Source organism: Mustela nivalis (genome assembly GCF_964662115.1).
Source record: "Mustela nivalis genome assembly, contig: HAP1_SCAFFOLD_2054, whole genome shotgun sequence".
Taxonomy (NCBI): domain Eukaryota; kingdom Metazoa; phylum Chordata; class Mammalia; order Carnivora; family Mustelidae; genus Mustela; species Mustela nivalis.
The window spans coordinates 16811-34653 of NW_028134610.1; the positions used below are offsets into that span (position 1 = coordinate 16811).

At 36.4% G+C, this 17843-nt stretch overlaps 1 long non-coding RNA gene across 1 annotated transcript; it reads right to left on the reverse strand.

Annotated features, from left to right (window-relative positions):
• Positions 1–686: 686 nt before the first annotated feature.
• On the reverse strand, positions 687–8890 carry LOC309858224. The gene is made up of 3 exons (XR_014308107.1): positions 8802–8890; positions 7656–7709; positions 687–771 (listed from the first exon to the last, which is right to left on the reverse strand). It is a non-coding gene; the product is annotated as an uncharacterized lncRNA (long non-coding RNA).
• Positions 8891–17843: the final 8953 nt, after the last annotated feature.

Here is a 17843-nt window from a genome sequence, read left to right on the forward strand (position 1 = left end):
GAAATCCGTTTCACTTCTATATACCAACAGCAAGACAGAAGAAAGTGGAATTAAAGGGCCATTCCCATTTATAATTGCACCCAAAACCATAAGATACCTAGGAAGAAACCTAAGCAAAGAGGCAAAGAATCTGTACTCAGAAAACTATAAAGTACTCATGAAAGCAATTGAGGAAGACACAAAGAAATGAAAAAACGTTTAATGCTCATGGATTGGAAGAACAAATATTGTGAAAATGTCTATGCTACCTAAAGCAAACGACACATTTAATGCACTCCCTATCAAAATACCTTTTTTTTTTAAAAAAAAAAATGGGACAAATAATCCTAAAATTTATATGGAACTAGAAAAGACCCCAAATAGCCAGAGGAATGTTGAAAAAGAAAACCAAAGTTGGCGGCATCACAATTCCAGACTTGAAGCTTTATTACAAAGCTGTCATCATCAAAACAGTATGGTACTGGCACAAAAACAGACACATAGATCAACGGAAGAGAATAGAGAGCCCCAAAAATAGACCCTCAACTCTATGGTCAAGTAATCTTTGACAAAGCAGGAAAGATGTCCAGTGGGAAAAAGAGTCTGTTCAACAAGTGTTGGGAAAATTGGACAGCCACATGCAGAAGAATGACACTGGATCACTTCCTTATACCATATACAAAAATGTATTCAAAATGGATTAAAGACCTCAATGTGTGACAGAAATCCATCAAAATCCTTGAGAAGAACACAGGGAGCAATCTCTTGGACCTCAGCTTCAGCAACTTCTTCCTAGAAATATCATCAAAGGCAAGGGAAGCAAGGGAAAAAATGAACTATTGGAACTTCATCAAGATCAAAAGCTTTTGCACAACAAAGGAAACAGTCAACAAAACCAAAAGGCAACTGACACAATGGGAGAAGATATTTGCAAATGACATATCAGATAAAGGGCTAGTATCCAAAATCTATAAGAACTTATCAAATTCAACACCCAAAGAACAAATAATCTAATCAAGAAATGGACAGAAGACATGAACAGACATTTCTGCAAAGAAGACATAAAATGGCCACCAGACACATGAAAAAGTGCTCAATATCACCTGGCATCAGGGAAATACAAATTAAAACCCCAGTGTGATACTACCTCACACCAGTCAGAATGGCTATAATTAACCGGTCAGGAAACAACAGATGTTGGCAAGGTTGTGGAGAAAGGGGAACCCTTCCACACTCTGGGTGGGAATGCAAGCTGGTGTAGCCACTCTGGAAAACAGCATAGAAGTTCCTCAAAAAGTTGAATATAGAGCTACCCTATGACCCATCAATTGCACTATTAGGTATTTACCCTAAAGATACAAATGTAGTGATATGAAGGGGCATGTGACCTGAATGTTTATAGCACAATGTACACATAGCCAAACTATGGAAAAAACCTAGAGGTCCATCAACAGATGAATGGATAAAGAATATATATATATATGTGTGTGTGTGTGTGTGTGTGTGTGTGTGTGTGTATACATCTGTATGTATATACATACATACATACACACATACACAGTGGAATACTATGCAGCCATCAAAAGCCCCAAATCTTGCCATTTACAACAATGTGGATGGAACTGGAAGGTATTATGCTAAGCAAAATAAGTTAATTGGAGAAAGACAATTATCATATGATCTCTCTGATATGAGGAATTTGAAAGTGAGGGCAGGGAGTCATAGGGGAAAGGAGGGTAAAATGAAAGGGAGGGTAAAATGAAACAAGATGGGGATACGGATTTAGACAAGCCATAAGAGACTCTTAATCTCAGGAAACAAACTCTGGGTTGCTGGGGGGTGAGGCAGGGGAGGAACAGGGTTGCTGGGGTATGGACATTGGGGAGGGCATGTGCTATCGTGAGTGCTATGAATTGTGTAAGACTGATGATTCACAGACCTGTACCCCTGAAACAAATAATATATTATATGTTAGTTAATTAAACAAAAAAGATAGGTTAAGCCTCATAGAGAAGATTTTAAAAAATTTTTTTTATAAACATATAATGTACAGGTCTGTGAATCGCCAGGTTTACGCACAACACGGCACTCACCATAGCACATACCCTCTCCAATGTCCATAACCCCACCTGCCTCTCCCATGTCCATAACCCCACCCACCTCTCCCAACAACCCCGCCCCCGCAATCCTCAGTTTGTTTTGTGAGATTAAGAGTCAGTTATGGTTTGTCTCCCTCCCGATCCCATCTTGTTTCATTTATGAGAAGAAGATATTTGTGCCAAGACATTGAACCCATTTTTTTTTCAAGAACATTTGCACATCCTTCTAATTACATTAGCTATACAAGAAACTTGAGTTCTTCCTAATGAAAAACTACTTTCAAACTGTATAACTTAATAGGCTATATGAATATAAATCCTGAAATTCTTTGCTTGTTATAGATAAAAGTTTTTGTTTTACAGTTAATTAATGTGATGAATAAAATAGCATTATGGGGTCAAGATATACAAACTTACAGTCATAAAATAAATACATCATGGGGATGTAATATACATTGAAGAAAAATCTCCTTGACGTACTCTTGGTTTACTTAGAAAAGTAAGGAAATGTGACAAAGCATCTGTCATTCATTTCTGTTTAAGTGTTCAAGTTCCTCATCTTAAAGAATTTGCTGTATAACAGCTAACCCTCAGGTTGGATGACTCATGAAGGTTGTTTAGAATGATTTTTAAAAATGCACTGGAATTGTCATAAAAATTTCTACTTTTCCTCATAGCCTTTTTATTTCGTCATCTTTCTCTTTCTGCTCATATATACATGCAGGTTTTTCTCTTCCTACTGTCTGTACAGAAAGAGGAAAAGTTGAGAGCAAGTTCAAAGAGATACCTAAGTGGAAATTTCAAAATTGATATAAATCAAGAATAGATCATTGAAGTGGACACCAGTGGAACAATGTTATTATTGTTTATATTCAGGAAATATCGGCAAAAAAAAAAAAAAATACCTGACCCTGTGGACTAAACTGTGAGCTACTGAATAAGCAATATTTTTGTGGGCACTGGACTTCTGTTAACTTTACTTTATGATTATAAAATTGCTTATTAACGTTCTTTTTTTTTTGTTGAAGATTTTATTTATTTATTTGACAGAGAGAGATCACAAGTAGGCATAGAGGCAGGCAGAGAGAGAGGGGGGAAGCAGGCTCACCGCTGAGCAGATTGCCCGATGCGGGACTCGATCCCAGGACCCTGAGATCATGACCTGAGCTGAAGGCAGTGGCTTAACCCACTGAGCCACCCAGGTGCCCTATTAACGTTCTTTTAATGAACTCCTTAAGATCAATAGTTATATCCTTGATATAGGTAGGCATCCTTGTTTTAACAGGAACTTGTGAAGCACATGGGCAGCTTGTTACACTGTCACTTTGACTATAAGAAGCAGCCCACACTTCCCTCCTGTATCAATATTGACATCTGTAAACGAGACTAATAGTACATACAAAATAATAAGTGATTAGTCCTGTGAGTTAGGCATGTGGAAATTATTTATTGTTTTTCCCCATTCTAGTTGTTAGTCAGAGTTTGCTTACCTGAATAAATCACAACTAAAATGTGTATTCTGTTTCATGTGATAAAAAGAATGTTTCAGGCACAGTGTCATGGGTTAACTCTCCCAATACTTCTGTTAGAAAAGCAAGATCATCCCCATTTTAATGATGAATGAAGTCATTCCCTGGGAGGATAAGCAAGCAGTGGAAAGAGGATTCAAACTCATCATCCTGACACCACTTTTCTACAGGCTTTTTCTGCAATGCTTTCTTCCTTCTCTCCTTTTCAAAGCTTTGTGTCCTTCCTCACAACACTTCTTACTTCCAGTTCTGAGCCAAAGCACTTACACAAATACATTCACAGACACTTGCATACCCATAATGGGTTATTTTCAATGTCTTCTTTTGAGTATCCCCAAAGCTGAAGGAAAATGTTGCTTCTGATCAACCTTTTCTATGTCACATGGCCTTTCCTCTCCCTTTAACCTTAAGTAAGCCCACAAACATATTTATAGCACTGAAGGTCATTCTTTTCTTCACTTCTGTTTCTCCTTCCTATTTCCTATGGTCTCTTCTGGCATTGGAGAAACACTGGAGAGCATATCCTTACAGACACACTCTTTTTTTTTTTTTTTTTAGTATGACTTTTTTAAAAAAATTGATCGTAAAAAGCACATGATATAAAATTCACCTTCTTAATCATTTTTAAGTATACAGTATCTTTACTATGTTCACATTGTTGTGTAACGGATCTCTAAGAGTTTTATCTTACAAACCTGAAGCCCTAGACCCATTGAACAACTCCCATTTCACCCTCCCACCCCAGTCTCTGGAAACTACCCTTCTACTTTCTGTTTTCATAATTTTGACTACTCTAGACATCTCATATATGTGTGATCATACAAAATTAAGGTTTTTTTTTTTTTTTTTTGGTGACTGGATGAACCTCAGGGTTCATCTGTGTCACAGCATGTGATAGAATTTCCTTCTTTCTAAAGGCTATAGTATTCCATTGTATATATTTACATTTTCTTTATTCATCTATCAATGGGCATTTGGCTCCTTCTACCTCTTGGCTATTGTGAATGCAATGAATATGGGTATGTAAATATCACTTTTGCATCCTGCTTTAAGTTCTTTTACACTAGAAGTAGGATTGCTAGATCATATGACAATTCTAATATTTCGTTTTTTGAGGACCCTCCTTTGTCAATACTTGCTATTTTCTATTTATTTATTTATTTGATAGTGGCTATCCTAATGGCTCATTGTGATTTGTTTTCCATTTCTCTAATAATATGTAAGTATGCACTACTTTTTTTAAAATTTAAAATGTTTTGTTTTTATAATTAAGTACCTACTATGTGCTTGGTATGCTGTTAAATGCCTTGCATACAATAGCTCATCACTTTTAACAACCATCCTATGGCCTAGTGGTATCCTTACTTTGTGTATGAGGGAACTAAGAATCGGAGTTTGACTAATTTTCCTAAGGACAGAGAACTGCTAAATGGTGAAGTCAGTATTCAAAACCAGGTCTGATACTGAAGCTCACATTTCTTTCTTTCTTTCTTTCTTTGTTAAGGCTCTGTACAGCAAAGGAAATTATTATTATTTTTAAAGATTTTATTTATTTACTTGACAGAGAGAGAGATCACAAGCAGGCAGAGAGGCAGGCAGAGAGAGAGGGGGAAGCAGGCTCCCTGCAGAACAGAGAGCCTGATGTGGGGCTCAATCCCCGGACCCTGAGATCATGACCTGAGCCGAAGGCAGAGGCTTTAACCCACTGAGCCACCGAGGTGCCCCTGAAGCTCACATTTCTAACAGCTGAGTTACTCCCTGCTTTTTGCCTTATCCATTATTCCCCAAGGCAATTCTTGGTGATGAACACAGTTCTACACAAAGGAAAGGGAAAGTAACGTTTATTAAGTGCCTGATTTGTGCTAGACACTGCTAAATGCTTTTAGATGCATACATGTGAGTGTATTTTGGAGGGAAGTGAAAGAGGGAAGTCCTAGCATTTTACACATACAAACTTCTATTTCATTTGCATGGGTGTCATTACAAGTCACAGGATGCAATGGAAAGAGTGTTGAGTTTGTATTTTTTACTATAGCCTTTGTAAAATTGAAGACCATTTTTTACTATTAAATGTATTCTCAAGAAATATGTAGGAATTCAAGATAAATTCCAATTCCAATTAAGGAGTTGATTTTATCCCCTAGAGAAGGAATATTGCCAGGAAGAGTGTACACAAGCAATAAATTACAGGAAAGAAGTCTTTTTCTTTTTTTTAAAATTTTATTTATTTACTTATTTTTGAGAGAGAGAGCCCACAAGTTGGGGGAGGGGCAGAAGGAAAGAAGCAGGGTCCTCACTGAGCAGGGAGACTGCATGGGAGTCAATCCTAGGGCTCTGGGATCATGACATGAGCTGAAGGAAGGTGCTTAACCGACTGAGCCACCCAGGTACCCATGGAGGAAGAGTCTTAACTACAGATAAAAGAAAACAAAAATATATGTTATAAAATATAAACAAAAATATATGAGTATATAAATATAGGAACTACCAATTGGCCTATCCTCTCTAACACTTCCTTTTAATTTCACAAGTCCTAATTTCCTGGTGTAAGTTGCCTACATCTGTTGCCATGTTGTCTCCCATATTCTACTCTACCCCATGGCTGCACCTCATGTTAGAAATAAAAACAGTGGGTCAAGAATTATCGTATTCATTTTGCTAACATAGTGACAAATTCAGAGCCATCTTTGACATTAGAGATGACCCTGAACACAAGAAATTTGAGTCACAGGAATACATGACTCTTGATTGCCCATGGTAATCTCTAACATTTTAACCCAACCTTCATTTGGTCATGAAAAGCATCAAGAGAATGGAAAACTAAAATTATTTTATCTGTGCCTTACATTTAAGAAAAATATTAACTCTCAATGCCGATTTTCTGGATTGAAATGCTTCGGGATATATTACTGCACTATTTCAAATTGGTAACACCATCATAAACAAAAACATCTTTAGGTAAAAAAGCACAAATCTTCTAATAAACTTATGAAGGAAGAGATAAAAATATCTCTTGGTATTTATAATATTCATTGAGTGCTGCCAACATTACAGGAATCAATAAGCTAGCTAGTTTTTTAGCCAAATGTGATCACCATAGCCTGTATCACTAATGCATGGGGGCATTGTAGTACACTCAGTAATATATTTTGTATCACAGCCTTGAGCGTAAGTTCATGAGCCAGGAACAGTATGCCATATACCTCAACTTTTCTAAATTTTAGAATAGCTGCATTGAAATCAAACTATCGAGTAAAATGCAGCTCATAGATTTCCTATCTCATCATCTGGAATCACAGCCATCTGTGAAAAGCCTACCCAGATTTATTGCTGCATTTCAACAACCCATCACGTCTGTTCTCTTTATCAGAGTTCTTTTACTCCTTTTGCTTTCTTTTCTTCTTCTGATTATTTCCTTCTTTCATCTCTATTAATAGTTCAACATCTCTTTAAAAAGATTTATTTATTTATTTACTTACTTTCTTAGTAAGTTATTTGAAGAGGTGGGGTGGGGTAGAGGGAGAGAGTCTTAAGCAGACTCCATGCCAGGAGCAAAGCATGACTGGCAGCCAATATCACGACCCTGAGATTACAACCTAAGCCAAAACCAAGTTGGATGCTTAACCTACAGACCCACCCAGGCACCCCAATAGTTCAACATATCTTAATTGTCCCTGAATAAAACTTCATTACCTCTCTTCTGAAGAAAAAGTGGCTTATGATGGTAAATAAGAATATAATTCAAGGGGTGCCTGGGTGGCTCAGTGGGTTAAGCCTCTGCCTTCAGCTCAGGTCATGATCTCAGGGTCCTGGGATCGAGCCCCACTTTGGGCTCTCTGCTCAGCAGGGAGCCTGCTTCTTTTCTCTCTCTGCCTGCCTTTTTGCCTACTTGTGATCTCTCTCTCTCTCTCTGTCAAATAAATAAATAAATAATCTTAAAAAAAGAATATAATTCAAGAAAACAAATGAAAACCACAGCTTTGCTAAGTGATTAGTACTTTATTTCTTATTGTTTAGTTTTAGTTCTTAATTTTTATGTATTACTCACCAGCAAGATTGTATAGTAAGCCTGGCAAAGCACTTCATAACACAGCAGCAGGTTCTGTTAATTATTTCAATGAGGAGATACAAAAGTTAAATCTAAAATGTAATGTAATAAATAAATAAAATCTTAAAAAAAAGTAATGTGTTTTGCAAAGAAGGTAATAGTTTTTGAGAGTCAATGACTTTCACATGAATATTTTTAATGAGGCATTTCAATAAAATTTTTAGAAATGAATTTCAGTTAACAAAAAATTGCTCCTATGACATAGAAATGGTGCTATTGATATTTCTAGTTAATAAATGAGAAAACAGAAGTTTAGTAAAGTTAATGGATATACCAAAGCTCATATGGTTTATAAGCAACTACATGTGATTTGGCTATATGAATAAGGATGTCATATTCCAAAGTCCAACATATCATACTACTAATGCTATTTTTTAAAAAAGATTATTAATTAATTAATTAATTTGACAGACAGAGATCACAAGTAGGCAGAGAAGCAGGCAGAGAGAGTGGGGAAGCAGGCTCCCTGCCGAGCAGAAAGCCCGATGCGGAGCTCGATCACAACACCCTGGGATTATGACCTGAGCTGAGGCTGAGGCCTTAATCCCCTGAGCCACCCAGGCGCCCCTAATGTTATATTTTATTATGTTATTTTCATTTAAATATTTTGTTATACAAATATTTCTCAGTTTTATATAAATATCATTTTTGTTATCCATATAGTTGTCCACCAAGTTAATGGATATTTTCTCTTGTATGTTTTTGGTCTTGTAGATAAAGATATAGTTGACATTGTCACACATATATTTTCATTTTTGTTAAATTTTAATCTCAGAATAAATTCCTAGATATTTAGGTATTGGGTAAAGAATGATTTTTTTTCAAGGGGCGCCTGCATGGTTTAGTTGATAGAGCTTGTGGCTCTTGATTTCAGGGTCATGAGTTTGAGGCCCATTTTGGGCATGGAGTCTACTTCAAAAAATTAAGAAAAAAGTTTTTTTTTTTTTTCAAAGATTCTCTCTGCTTTTCTGGGGTTTATTTTAAAAATTTAATAAGAAATCATATAAATAATGCATTAATATATACTAGTTAAAAATTCTCAAGAAATTTAGTAAGGCATTCCTAGATAGTATATATTTTACTCACTCTGATTGGCCTTGGTCTTTCAAGCTGTTACATACATTAATCCTATAATTGAGAGTCTGACATAGAGCCAGTAGCTGAAGGAATGATGATGAGTTGGAAAATGTCTTCCACCAGAAGATACATCATAGCTACCATGCCTTACCAACACAAAGAATGAGTAGTGTTATACAGATAAAATTTGAATTCATTGGTATATATTTGCAATGAATATAGTCATGCTTGCCATATTAAGATCCTTTCTTAAGAAACTTTTATAAGGTAGTTACTCATGGATTATTATTTATGTCTTATCAACTCAGACTTTAAGTTTTCTTTTTATTTTTCATTTTAGAGAAGGAAGCATGAGGGGAGGGGCAGAGGAAGAGGAAGAAAGAGAATCTTAAGCAGGCTCCATGCCCAGTGCAGAGCCACATGCGGGGCTTGATCTCAGAACCCTGAGATCATGACCTGACCCGAAACCAAGAGTCAAATGCTTAACTAAGTGAGCCACCCAGTCACCCCCAGCCTTTAAAGTTTTCTCCTCTGGAAAACCCTACCCAGAAAAACCCTTTAAAATAATATCATTTCTTTTGATCATGAGTACTCCTCAGCTTACTCACCCTCGTGACAGTGATTCATTCCTTTATTCAACAGATGATTGCCAAGTCTTCTAGATGCTGAGGACAGAGTACTAAGAAACAGAAAGGTTTCGCTTTCCACAGAGCTTCTATAAGATTTCTTCTTCTATAACAATTCTATAATTGTTGGAGAAAGCAGATAATACAAAGCAAACAGACATTTTAGTTTTATTCAATACTATGGGATTATATGTAAAACAGGGAGATGGGACAGAGATAGTCTTGGGCAATGAGTTGGGGAAAGATGGCTTCTATCTCAAGATGCTAATGAAAGACTTCTCAAAGTATTTGAGGTAAGACCTGAAAGTTAAGGGATAAGCAGGTCAGGAAACAGTAAATACAAATGCCCTGGAGAAGCAAAAAGATTTGCCCAGTAAAACAGAAAAAAAAAGCCAGAGGGACTGAAATATATTGGATGTGGCAGGAAATACATTTGTAGAAATTCTCAGGGCTGATCACATTGGGTATTGTAGGTCATGCTAAGGAATTTGGATTTTATTTTGTTTACAAGGGGAACCTGCCTTTGAAGGAGAACCAAATGACGTGTTTCATTGTTTTAAAAGACCATCTGGCTGCCCAATGTCTTGTTTCAAGCCAATCTCTACCCCATCTTGTGAAGACATCTAGTGTGTAGCACACAGTAAGCACTGAAAAACTAAGTGCAAGTTATCCATTTTATGTTCAGTATCTTATTCTTATATAATCTCTTTTTTGACTATCCCTTTTACTCCTGTTTCCCTAACCACAGGGAAATTTCCAATTCATGACAACTCAGTTAAAGCATTACTTACTGTTTCTGGGAGCCTTCCTATCTTCAGACTCGACATCTTGTTTATCTCTGCTCAGTCTCTGGCCCAGGCTCTTACTTAGGTGCCTCATAGAACAGGAATCTTCCTAAGGTGCTGTTGTTCTTTGGGACTCAGCAAGACATGGGCCCCTGCCTTCCTTATCTTAAAGCTGGGTGGAGATCTCAGCATTCTCATGTAAATGAATATAGAAAATGAGTGGGACAAGGAAAGAATTCTTGACAGTAACAGTTTCTATAAGATGCACATCAGATTTACTTACTTTGAAGAGCAGGGAACAGTATGAACACTCCATCGATCCTGCTTAAACGGCAGGGAAGGTGCCTTTCAATTGGGCCCACATACAAGAGCCTGAAAAAATGGATGTGAAGAATGAGAGGTGTTAGCTGTCATCAGATGCTCTGCAAACACAACAACTGATATTTCTTATGTAAATATGTAAGGCAAGAAAAAGAGAGATATTCAGATGGCACACATATTGAGGTACTTTTTTTCTTCTGAAAAATCAAAGACCACACAGAAACCAGACAGTAGAACTGGAAATCCCCTTGTATTTACCTTTTTTTTTTTTTTCTTTCCAAGTTGCTGATTAGGAGTAAGAAAAAGGATGGAAAAGAGCAGATAGGACCAAGTACTGTTTACTGCGATTTAATGCAACCCCTCAATAAGACAACCAAGAGAAAATGAAAAATGGGAGCCAAATCCTATCTTGCATGGACAGAAGCAGAGCTCAGTCATTACTAGCTAGAGGAAGTATGGCAAGGTGGAAAAGACATTAAGACTGGATTCTGACAGTCCTGAGCTCTACTGTTTACTCATATGACCTTGGATAAATCTGTTAGGTCACTTTGAATGTGCTGGATTACTCAATCTGAAGATAAGGATAATGTTACCCTTGATAGCAACAATTTCACAAGTTTGTTATAGAAAATGAGGTAAGATTAGGAAAACTAATTTGTTATTATCATTTTAATAAAAATACCCAAGACTCAAATGATGGTGGGAACTGCTCCATCCTTCCTAATCATCTAAATTAGAAACATTTTCCCAAAATCTCCTTCCAGCACAGCTCCGGCCTAATCTCCTCTTTTCTCTTTGCAATTACTTTGCTGAGCAGCTTTGTGAGGGCCCATCATTATTCTAGCCAGCTGTGGGGTGGCCAAGCAAGGTGGCCAAATAAGGCATCTGATTTTAAGGACACTGGGTAGGTGGTGTGTATTAGCATTGATTTTTTACAGCTTGTTTTGCTGTGTTCATCAGTTGGCTCTTCTCCCTGTGGATTCATTCACTCAGCAGTTTTCCACATTTTCACTTTGTTTTGCAATTATCCTGACTGACAACTATTTGCAGTATGTGATGTTACTAAACAGTTTTCATGCAAACCCTGCTTTCCCACATCCTGGAAAAGATTGACTCTTTCAGAGTCCATTTAAAATGGGCCACATTTATGCATTAACTAGAGAAAGACAAACATGACCAAACAGAATCTCTATTTTAACATTTGAAATCCCTGAAATAGATTTATAGTAAAAACAAGACTAAGAGATAATCAAAAGGCTTGGCTATTGTTCATTAGTGACACAAAACACAAGAAGTTATTGATTTTCCTTAGCTGAGCTTTGAAAACACAAATAACCCACCGTGCATTTGATTTTCTTACCTGGATGCTATAATGATTGATGAGTTCAGTTCACTGACACAAGCATGACAACTGTAATAGGAGTCTCTGAATGTGGCTTAGGGCCTTATTACCAAATATGTCTGGGAGGCAGGAAGAAAATAAGAAAAGAAAGTTATTAGTAAAAGAAAACTCATTATTGAGAATCTAGTTCATTTTTAGTGCTGATCTCAGGATATAGAGATTTGGAATGAAATGGACCCAATATTAAATAAACTGATGATCCCTATTGTTCATGTAGAGAAGTATCAGTGAACTGTAAGTTAGCCAGTTAAAACCTAAAAGAAAAAGAGTATCCACATCATACATGTTTACAAACAGTTCTCTAGATTCTGCTCCCCACAATTATCTAGTGCTGAATTGATAAAGGCATACTAGGCCAAACTCTACTCTCACGTGGGTCCTCATAATTTTCTTCTCTATTTTTTTTCTAGATTTTATAGGAAATTGGGATATCTATAAAAATGCAGCAGTTTGGGAATCAGATTTAGGGGTATCTAAACTAGAGTTTTTTCAAAGGTAGAAATAAAAGGTTAAAAAATAAAAATAGTGAAACAAGACTGTATGTTAGTTATTGTAGACAAAATCAATTCCGCATACAAGTCTTAGCAGCCAACCTCCTCACATGAATTTGATATAGATGCAGTCTTAGCTCTTCGGGCAGGGAATTGGATAATTTAACTCAGGCCCTTGGAAACCATCCAGGTCACCAAAATGGTGACGTAACCATGGCTGGAAAATTCCTGTCTCAGCTCTGGTGACTACCTTGGCTACAAGCAGATTTGGCAGGGAGATCCCATGCCTGTTTTTGTGGGTCCACAATAAGTTGCCATAGAAGCTTCTTCATTGCTGGTAGAGGAGACAGCCTCTTTCTTCTAGACCTTTTTTAAAGGGTTCACCTCATTAAGCCAGACCCACCTGGGTCAGTCTCCCTTTTGATCTCAGGGTCCTGGGATCGGGCTCTGTGCTCAGCTTGGAGTCTGCTTATCCCTCTTCCTCTGTTCCTCCCTCTGCTTGCGTGCGCTCTCTCTCTTAGATGAATAAATAAAATCTTAAAAAAAAAAAAAAGAAAGAAAAAGAAGAAGAAAAAGGTGAAAACAACTCTCAGAGGACAGCAGCATGAAATGGGGACTTCAGACATACTACTGCAAGGAAGAGAATTCTGGCAATAACCTATTTGAGCAAGGAAATGGATTTGCTTCTAGAGTCTCTAAAAAGGAATGCAGCCCTACCTACATCTAGATTTTAGCCCTGTGAGCTCTGTATCAGGTGTCTTACACATAAACATAAAATACATCCACACATAAAATCATAAAGTCTATTTTCTGCCATAGTGTGCTATGCCAAATATATCAACGTGGTCATATCTTTTAAAAAGTATGTTGACAGACAACCAGAAGCTACAAATAGATATGTATAAGGTAGTACTATTTATGAAATGACACAACTGTGGAAATATTCATATGTTGTAGAATTATCTTAAAATATGCATGAGTCAATTCATGTTTATATCAGGACAGTTATTTATTCTGGGAAGAAAAAGGTGATGAGAGTAAGATGGAAGAATGAAGCTTTAGTTCATTTTATACTGTTTTATTTCTTTAAAAAGAAGTCTGAAACAAAGATAGCACCTAGAATGTGTGGGATATGGAGTCCTTGTTATATTCTATACATTTGAAATATTTCATGGATTTGAAAAGCAGCAAGTTTTCGGGGAGGAACTAACATATTTAAGGAATGACCAACTGGAAGAAGTGGCAGAAGGTGAGAGAAGTGGTCCTTGTCAGGTCCACGGAGGCATTTCTTGGGTGGAAGAGTATTCAGGTCTAAAGCCTTGATTATGGTATCTCTGTTGGGGAAATAACCAGATACCCCTTATTCTGTCTTCTTTTGTTTACCATTTATGTTTCAGTGCAGATCTCACTAGTGGAAGAAAACACATTTTTCACAAAATCATGGAGGCCCAACAACAGTTCTATATCTCCTCCTTAGAGAGTAACATGGTACTGCATTCTGATTTTATTTATCAGTCTTAGAATCTGTGTGTATCACTTTGATGGAGGGATCCACTCTCAGCTTAATGCCAAGGCCCATCTCTGATTTTATATATCTGAAGGCAGAACTTGAATTTAGATAAGGGAATGCCAGAACATCTGCCATGTATCTTGGGAAACAGCCAACTGGCCTTCTCCTGGCTATCCTGTCAGTTCAACTTGTGTCTGTTTCTTTCTAATTTCCACATCATGTTTGGAACAGATTTTCCAGCTCCTAAGGCCTGACTATTTTTGGTAGACATGTATATTTTGGATAGTTGTTTTGGTTTTGGTTTTCTCCTTTATCCCTAATAAGATCTCCTTAAGGGCAAAAATGCCCCCCCCCACTTTTTTTCTCTCTGAGAGGACAATACATGCTTGTTGAAAGATAATTTTGTGAAGGTTTTGACTTAATTTGAGGTGTTACTGGTGCTTCTTTGGATAGGGCTAATTTTCATGGCTTAAAAGTACACTAGTAATATGTAAAACAAACACTATAGCCAGAAGGTTTTTAAAAAGTACATATCTTACAAAAATAGCAAGCTCATTAATGTTGACTTTAGACCTATAAGTACCAATTCAAAATGCTCTACACTTCATTGAATTTTCGGTATTGATAAGTCCTTATGAATTGCACCTGAGAGCCACTCATTTAATGCCTCAGAAAATGAAAGTTGGCATATTTCAGTAATTTTCTCAAATGGCTCCCCACTGCTACAGTAGAATTGGAACCTAAATCCAACTTGATATTCAAGTGCCTTTTCCTTAGTCTATTACTATGGTTATTTTATTTGTTTTAATACCTATCTAAGATTTTGAAGATTTGCATTCAAGATGGGGTGTGGCTCCTCAAGGACAAGGGTATGCCTAGTTGGTCTTTGTTTAGCTAATGCTCAGCATGTGGCAGGGCCAGAGCCAGCATTTGTCAAATGAAAGGTTTCATGAATGTCCTTTCTGGGTAACCTTGGGAAATCACTTAATCTTCCCAAGTCTCACTTCCTGATCCATAAAGTGGGCATCAAAATCACCTTATTTATGCTATAGGATGTTTATGAAGTATATATTTGTTTGCTTATTAAGAAAATTTTTATAGTTTTCCAAAATGGTAACTTTACTATGATATGCATAATTACCATTTTGAAAAAGATATATCTGGAAAGATATAACTGGAAAAAGATACATATGCTTTTATTTGATATATTGATATGTTAATATTTTAAAGCTTTATATGTATCGATTATTGTGTATTTATATACCTGTATTAGCTAAATACAAACATAAAAAAGTGTATTGTTAAATCTTTTACTGTAAATTGTTACATGAACGAACAAAAGGATAAAGGATTACAATTAGAGCTTGGATCTTTTTTTTCTATAAAATGACTGAGTTATTTTATGCCTGGAATAGTAGAAATTCCTTTTAATCACAAACAACTGTTAGTGCTTTTTGATATTCTCTCAAATCATGTTTTCAAAGATCCCTTGCTTTTTAAAAAAATATTTCTAAAAAACCAATTATTTCTGATAACCATTGTTGTTTATTGCTGTGTATTATGATAATGTTGCCTATAAATATTTCTTATCTTTAGGCATTTATGACTTATATTTTGTCTTCTTAAAAAATATTCTTGTTTTTGCCTCTCCGAAATTCACATCCTAGTGTCAAAATTAAAACCAAAAAACAACAAAACCAAAAAAACCTGTTAAGATGCCTTTTATGAATAAACAATATTTGGATTTCCTTAAATGGTCATTAGGTAACATAGGTTGGTTTTGATGATTAAATGAGATATGCTGAAAAGCTATTGAAAATGTAAAAGCTGGACAGATTTACTTTTTTATGGTCAGAGCACTTAATAGTGGCTGCATTTGAGACTTGGTGACGCAACTTGGAACCTACTAAACAGTCTATCTTAGTCTCTGAGAACTATATTGATATTCATGTAATAGAGTCGTTCATATTTACTTAACTACTTCATGGTTATTTTTTGTTTATTTACTTAGCATAAGTCTAGTTTTTAGACTTACCTTTAAAAACAAAGTAGTCATTCCTAGATATAGGATGAGCATCAAGATCTTTGCATCCATGAAGGTATCCTGAACTTTGCTTTCCTAGTTCACATTCCTGCAGTGCATAAATATTATGGTTCCAATAGAAAGAAGGAGTGCAGTAAGTGAAACACAGCCTTATGCTGCTTATGTCACAGGCACAGCTTCTCATAAGAATCAATATTCAGGAATGGCTCTGAATAGCATAAAAGTCCATTGTTTAAAAAACAAAAATTCTACACTTCCCATTTGATAAAGAAATAGTTTTACATAGTAGTTTTAAGACTTTATCTACTTTTGTTTTTCCTACCCTTCTACAGCCCATGACTAAAGTGGCTTAGGGCACCTGGATGGTTCAGTTTAGTGTCTGACTCTTGATATTGCCCCAGGTCTTGATCTCAGGGTTGTGAGTTCAAGCCGTACATTGGGCTCCATGCTGGCTGTGGAGTCTACTGTAAGTAAGTAAATAAATAAATTAATTAATTAAAGTGGCTGATGAATTTGGAAAAATGATCCTAAAGTAGAATTTTGTCTCAACACCTCACTGCATCTCACCAGGTTTCTCTTCCGTCTACATGGGGAAAATTGAATGCACCTGTTACACCATTTCAGGGAGGACATTCACAAAGAATGCTTCTCTTATTTTCCTGTCCTCATACCTTTGCTTGTGCTGTTTTCTGCACATGGAATGCTCTACTGCATATGTCCTGCATCAAAATTCAGTCTTTCAAAGTCTATTTTGATAGTCATCTTCTCTAAGAAACTTCTGATCCCCAGTGCAAATGTGAATTATTTCACATTTGAAATATTTTTGCTTATGCTAGTCTTTATATATGTCTTACACTCTCAATAGAATATATGCTAATTGTGGAAGACCTTATTTCAATGTCTCCATCATTTTTAACATACAGAAGATTCATAAGTGAATAGAATGGAACAGAATTAAACTTGGGACTTAGACTCTTAGTCCAGGTTCATAAATTATTAGGTGGTAATGAACCTGAAGTTTCCAGTTATTTTACATAAAATTTGTAAGTAAAAATCAAGATGAAATATATGAATGTAACTTTCAGAGACATGAAGGCCCTAAGTTTAAACATTTAGTATTATTAGAAACACAAATGACTACTTTCCACAAATAGACTGGCCCTTAGCTAAATTTGAAATATTAGGTTGATAGGGCTTTAAAAATAGCCTATGAAGTCTCCTTGATTCGGGTAAGATTCTAAGAGCCTGAAGGGCAAAGTACTATACTCACATATGCAGGCAGTCACGATCCATTTCCCAGCCTCATATTGGGTATCATAGTTTGTCCAAACAGGTGTGATAACGAACTTCATAAATGTGGTTGCCTTTATGATCTGTCCTATTGGATCAATGAGTAAAGATGATTAAAATCAGGGGAAGACAGTAGTAAATGTATGAAATGCTTCTAAGATGTATGCACAGCTTGTCCCTGACTACCTGATGGACATTCCCAGCTCTGCATAACATAAAGTCCCAACAGTGAAAAAAGTCCAATGGTAGTCCAAACAATCAGGAAAAGCCTAAAGGAGGCACTATTCTAAGACTTCTTGGGTGATACGAGTGTGCCTGAGCCTCATATGCCTCACGGTGAGACAGATGCTGTTTAGTACAGGGATGTTGTGCTTCATTTGGACTTTTTCTTCTTGGTCCTTGTCTTGCTTGTCTTCTGCTGGTTTTCCCTTACTGAGTGTGACACATTTACCACAGCACATAGAAAAATGTCCAGTCACTTTGTGCTAGAAGCACATCTGTGAGGTGATAGGAAGAAAAAGAGATGCTATTCATGATGGTGTAAGACAATGGCAAAAATAACTTTTGCCAACTTTCAAACTA